Source organism: Fukomys damarensis, unplaced genomic scaffold (assembly GCF_012274545.1).
Source record: "Fukomys damarensis isolate Sample0158 unplaced genomic scaffold, DMR_v1.0_HiC HiC_scaffold_39, whole genome shotgun sequence".
NCBI lineage: Eukaryota > Metazoa > Chordata > Mammalia > Rodentia > Bathyergidae > Fukomys > Fukomys damarensis.
In genome coordinates, this window is record NW_022900951.1 from 98,369,438 (window position 1) to 98,376,363 (window position 6,926).

The 6,926-nt window shown below is 34.6% G+C and overlaps 1 pseudogene; it reads left to right on the forward strand.

Moving 5' to 3' along the window:
- Positions 1 to 5,278: 5,278 nt before the first annotated feature.
- Positions 5,279 to 6,137, forward strand: LOC104855658 (annotated as a pseudogene).
- Positions 6,138 to 6,926: the final 789 nt, after the last annotated feature.

Here is a 6,926-nt window from a genome sequence, read left to right on the forward strand (position 1 = left end):
ATTTGGTATTCATAAAGTTTCTCAGATTTTCTTTGCCATGGAAGTATCTTATTTCCCCATCCATTTTAAAAGAGAGTTTTGTAGGATACATCAGTCTAGGTTGGAGGTTGTTTTAGGGCTTGAAATACCTCACTCTAGGCTTTTCTTGACTTAATGGTTTGTGTTGAAAAGTCTGCTGTGATTCTGATGGGCTTTCCTTTGTATGTGATTTATTTCTTTTCTCTAACTGCTTGTAGTATTTTGTTCTAGTGTTGTATTTCTGGGATCTTGGTTGTTATATATGTAGCAACCTATGTTAATTAGGGTAGGAAGAGGAACAAGAAGGGAAATGAAGAACAATACGGGAGAGTGAGAGATTGAGTGAGCATAAGAAAGAAAATAAAAAGAAGAAAGCAAAAAGGAATAATTTGAAAAGAGTGGAAAAAATAAAAATTAAAAATAAGAGGAAAATAAAAAATAATAATAATTTTAAAAATAATAAAAATGAAGGGCTTCCTTCAGGTGTGTCTCTGCTGTCACAATAGCCAACGTGGGCAGCAGTGTGCAGATCTAAATCAATTAGCCTCAGCAAGCCAGCAACAGAGCCGTGAGATTCAGGCTGATTTCTGGCTGCAAGGACCTGGTTGAGCTTCCTGACCTCCTGCAGGGTGGAACTCTGCAAGGTTCTCTTGCAGGTTCCAGCTGCCCTTCCCCTGTCGACAGTCCAGGTTCCGATTGGAGGTGGTGATCTCTCCAACTTAGCAACCATGGTGGTTTAGTGTGCCTTTATTGCAGAGATACTCTTCATTTTTTCCAATGGGCTTCAGTTTTCATCAAGGAGCCTAAGAGAGGCCCTCTTTGTGTTGTTCACTTCTACGCTATCTTCTGGAGCTTCTTCAGGACAATGGCATTTAGGACTCTCTGTGCCTCTGTGGTGTGGATCCAGGTCCTGGCAAAATCAGATGGCCCTAGGTGGGGCTGGGGGGCTGGGGTGATGCTTTGGGGATGCCCATGTGGTTCCACCCCTCACTGGTTCACGCTACTAGTAGGCCCCCACCTGGAAAATTTTAAGTAATCCCTTTCATTCATCATCAGCAGTTTAATTTTATGTACTATCTGGGATCTTCTTATATGTATCCTTATTAGGAGCTCTGGTTCTGTAGGTTGCTGTGTCTGAGAGATTTCATATCAACAAATTCTTCCCTTACCAAAGAGATTACCTTGATTCTCCTTGAATTATAGTTGTCTTTCTGAGATTTTTAAATGACAGAATTGCTGGTAGTGATGATAACACCACCGCCAGGAATCACCAGGACCTGTATATACTTTCTGTTTTGTTCTAATGGAAACAAGCTACCATTTTCTAAGGGAATTCACATGATTCTATTTATTTTTTTAATTAGGGAAAGCATGTAGAAAATCTCTGGATGTTTAGACACCATTTTTAAAAGAACAGTGCAGGAAAGTGGGGTGACCTAATTTAACTTGCAATCAAATTAAATCATACAACTAAATCCAGCTGATACAACTAACTCCAGCATATGGAGTGGAACAACTACTAAATCACTGTCTAGAATTGTAAGAAATAATAAATGGTTAATTTATCAAATCTTGTATTGTTGATAGCAAGAGATAATGGAAACAGAATTGGCATCTGAATATTGTGTGTTTCTTCAACAAATTTAAAAATATGCCATTGACTTTGAACACAATGAATGAAAGAGTTATGAAAAGTTACTGAAAGGCAAGAGATCAATTGGAAAATTATTGGGAGCTGGAATGTGCTCTGTATATTGTTATAGTATATCTTGTGGTAGCATTGACACAACTGTAATTTGTTATAACATGAAAGGTGGTCAAACTCTTTAGTTTATCAAATCTTTAGAACTCAGGAAGAGGATAGCTAGAATTCAAATTGTTAATATTCAGAAGTGTCAACTGAGCTTTTCTAACTGGTATTGTTCTAAAGCATGAGAAGAGAAAGAAAGAGTAACTTAAAAAAACTAGTTTTCAAGAGGAATAAAGAATAAATACAAGAAAGAACTTTCTGGCTCGGAAAGTAAAACTTTTTCCTCACCTTGGAGCACATTTTTGGCAAATGATACTTAAAGCAATACATGGCCTCTTGGATACTATTAAATCCTAGGCACTTTGCAGGGTCAAGGTCAACTCAAGGTTGTAGCTGTAGAATGTCTTGATAATAAGACATAATACAAAAACAGATACAGGAGAACAAAGAATTGCAGCTAAGCTCCCACAGGAGTGAATCTGTGTGAGTGACTTTATGTGAAAGAACACTGAGTGGAAGGACCACCTAATTGAAAATAGAAATGTGAGAAGCAATTTATTATAGTTTTAAGACTCTATTTCTAAACTAAATCTAATATCTACGCTACCTGTTCATTATCCTCTGTACCAAATTACTCACTTGATTTTTTATTCTTTATTTCTGCTTTTGCTTATATTTCATTTAAAAATACCACAGGGCAGTATAATAAGTTAGAAATAAGATGTATCTTGGATGAAAGAGACAAAAATTTCATTTTTATGGCATGAACTTGTGTATATTTAGACTACTGCTTTATGAAGTATTGCAAAATGAATACAAATTATCTTCTTTTTCTTTTTATTACTAAATGTTTGCCATACATAATGATTCCATTCATTGTAGAGTTGGTAGTGTACATAACACCTTGCATTTCTTTTTATTTCTCCTTACTCTTCCCTTTTTCCCACTTGTTACATCTCTTGGTCCCTTTCTCATTTGTAAAAGGTGTGTCTCCCTGCTTCCTCTTATGTATCTTTTATTTTGCCCTTTCCTTGTAGTTTGGGTTTCTCATATAGAAGAAACCATACGATATTTAAGCTGTATGTCTGATTTATTTCTCTTAACATTATTATGTGAAGGTGCATCCATTTTCTTACAAATAACTTCAATCTGTCCTTCTTTATGGCAGAGTAGTACTGCTTTGTGAATAAATATTGTCTTTTCTTTTTCCATTTATCTGTTGATGAACATAAAGGCTGCTTCCAAGATTTAACTAATATGAATTGTGCAGCTATAAACACGGATATGAGTGTGTGACTGCAGTATTATAATTTTAAATCTTTTGGGAATAAATACAGTAGAATTTGTATTTTTAGTCTTCTTTGGAAGATCTCTGTATCTGATTTCTGCAGTGATTGTAATAGTTTACATTCCCACCTACAATGTAAATCAGTTCCTTTTCCCCCCACAGCCTCAGTAGCATTTCTTATTACTTAATTTCAGTCTTCTATTTTACGTTTTTGAAATAAAAACAATTTTAATTTAAATGTTTTTACAGAACTAAGTACTATATGAGATTTTTTTTCATTTATATACTGAAAGACAGGACTTGATTTTCTATTCCACCATATAGCAATGGGCTACACACTACACTCCATTTATTACTTATGAAGTCAAATCTCCTCAAAGTTATTCATTATTGACTTGCCCATTATTTCTTGCTTGAAATGTCAACATTTCATATATCTTGCAATTTTTGCATCAAGGTATTATATAATGGGTAAAGTAGATTGTTTTTCTGCGTATATCAATCACACACATCCACTTAAACAGACATATTCACTATATTAGTGATCTTTTCTCTTCCTCACAGTCAAAACCCAACACCCACCAATTAAAGGAGAGTTTTAATTTCAAAAATATTTTCAGAAAAAGGGTGACCATATATATCACAGTTATACCTCCATAACCTAACCACACATGCCCAGAAATGTGTAATGCATTAATGTTATACTATTTTTTAATCTTTCATTATTACTTATAATAATCCCCTAAGCAGCTCCCAAAGCAAATTGGCATGTTTCCCTCCCTCCCTCCCTCTCTCTCTCCCTCTTTCCCTCTCTTCCTCTCTGTCTCATTTCTAATCAGAGCTTCCAACCTGATTTAACTTCAGCTTTGAATAATCAGATGTGTATAAGAGAATCACAAATAGAGAAGCCTTGTGGCAAAGATGATTATTCAGTTTGTCTGTAGTACTCAAGTTACAAGTTTGTAGACATCAAGATGCAGGGCTGGCGATATTCTTCAATTATTAGTTGCTATTATGTTTATTGCCAGTGTTTATCCAATGTGTAAATCAGGCCTCTGAATCTATCAGTTATAGCAGAAGTAGTTTAGTAATTTTTATTATTTTTGAAAGAACTTGCAAATGGTTATATTAATTATTCAATAAATATTTGGGAGAATACAACAGTAAAAATATATTGACCTGTGAGGATTTTTGTTGTGTGTGTGTGTGTGTGTGTGTATGTGTGTGTATGCGTACATAGGGAGAACATTTTAAGATTCATAATTTTCTTTTAAGTTATAAATCTATTCATATTTTCTGCTTATTCTATAGTCAGTGTTTTTAGCTTATTATGTCTACCTAGGGCTTTCTTCATTCCATCTAGTTTATTTAATTTATTGAAATGCAGCCATTCATGCCTTCTCTCATACCCCTTCTTTTCTGTAAGATCCGTAGTGATATACTGTTTTTCATTACTCTTTGTTATTTTATTTTACTAATATATGTGTGTTGCACACAATGCTTACATTTCTTGTGAGGAGTTGGCTCATATACATAACATACCTTAATCCTTTTTTTCATCCCCTTTCCCTTCCCTCCTTTTCCCCGGCACCCATCTTTTGATCCTTTTCCTTGTTTTGGTGCATATTTGCATTCCATGCATGGAGTTGACACAAGTACATTCATTTCTGATTTTAATAATTATGATCTTCTATTGTATTTTTTGATCCACCTAGTTATAAAGTATGTTCATATTATTATCCCTTAAAAAACCCAACTTTTATCATTTTCTATTCTCTATCTCCTTTGTTTTTATTATTTCCTTCTTCCTCACAAGTTGTGTGTTATTCTTTTTAGGTTTAAAAAATTTAATTAATACACAATTATACATTTTATGGGATACAGTTTGATTATTGCATACATTTGTATAATGTGTATTAATGAAGTTAAGGCATTTAGCTTTTCCTCAAACAATTTATCATTCATTTGTGTTGGAAACATTTGAACTCCTCTCTTCTGGTTCATTAGCAAATATATAATAAATTGTCACTCTATTTCGTTGTAGAACACAAGATCTTAATCCTCTTGTCTAACTGCTTTGGTAACTATTATCCAATTTCCCACTATTCCCCTACCTCCTACACCTGTAGTTGCTATTATTTTACTTTCTATGACTATAAAATCAACAATCTAGCCCCTCCCATGTTGTACTGCCCTGAGGTCCTCCTGGCTCTCTTGCCACTATGGCTGACAGAGAAGCTTTTGAGGACACCATGGAAGTGTGAACAAAAAAGAGTACAAAATATGGAAAAAGAGCAAGACTTTTCTTTACGATTTGGTGATGACCCCTGCTCTTGAGTGGCCCAGCCTAACTGCACAATGGCTTTCAGATGTAACCAGATCAGAAGGGAAACATGTGTGCATTCATTGACTTGCCTTGGGGACACACACACCCTGTCATGGCCAGTACACAGCTCTCTGAAGATGATACCCAGTTTGACGTATCACACTCTGAAAGTGAGAAAGGAGAATTTGAAGGTTTTGGCTCAGTTAGTGGGGAAATTGAAATACAAATCAAGGTCAACCATGAAGAAGAAATAAACAGGGCTCTTTACATGCACCAGAACCCTTGTATCATTGCAACAAAGACTCCATCCGATGATGTTCTTGTTTTACACTATACAAAGCATTCTTTTAAAGAAGACCCCTCTGGAGAGTGCAACCCAGACTTGCATCTCTGTGGATTTCAAAAGGAAGGCTAGAGATTTTCTTGGAACCCACGGCTCAGTAGGCACTGACTTGGTGCTTCAGCTGACCCTACCATCTACCTATGGGACACAAATGCTGCTCCAAAGGAGGGAAAAGCCATGGAAGGGATGATCACCCTCACAGAGCATACAGCAGTAGTAGAAGGTGTTTACTGGCATCTGCTATGTAAGTTTCTGTTTGGGTCAGTTGCTGATGACCAGAAACATGATTTGGGATACTCAGTCAAACAAAAATTCCAAACAAAGCCAATCAGTTTATGCTCACCCTGCTGAGGTGAACTGCCTTTCAGTCTTTATAGTGAATTCATTTTTCATAGTCAATTTAAATGGGTGAGATGATATTTCATTATGGTCTTGATCTGTGTTTCATTTGTGGTGTAAATATTTTTTCATATACTTTTCAGCCATTTGTTTATCTTCTTTTGAGAAATGTTTATTCATATCATTTACCCATTTTAATTGGCTTAATTGGTTTTTATTAATGTTAAAATGTTTGAGTTTCTGACATAGTCTGCAAATTTATTCCTTGTCAGATAGTTTCCACATATTTTCTCCCATTCTACAGGTTGTCTTTTCAGTTTCATTTGTTTTCCTTTGCCAAGCAAAATTGTTAACTTGATATAATCTCATTTGTTAATTTACACATTTGCCTGTTATTTTGAGTTATAAAAAAATCAGTGTGTATACTGATATCTTGAAGTGTTTCCTCTTTTTTCTTCTAGCCATTTGAAAATTCCAGGTCTTACATATTTTTTATCTGTTTTGAGATTACTTTTTAATATCTTCTGTATATAGATATCAAGTTTTTTCAGTAGTATTAATTGAATATTCCTTCTCCAATCTAATTTTTGGCAGATTTATTAAACATTAGCTCTCATACTCCCATGAATTTATTTCTTGTCATCTAATCTGTTCCATTTATATGTATGTCTGGTGTTATGCCTGTTCTATGCTATTTTGTGACTGAAACTTTGTACTATATTTTGAAATAAAAAAATTATGATGCCTCCAGCTTTATCCTTTTTGTTCAAGATTTATTTTCTCTCCAGGTTTTTTTTATTATGAATGAAATTTAATACTTTTTTTACTATTTCTGAGAAGGTAGCCATTGTTATTTTTCATT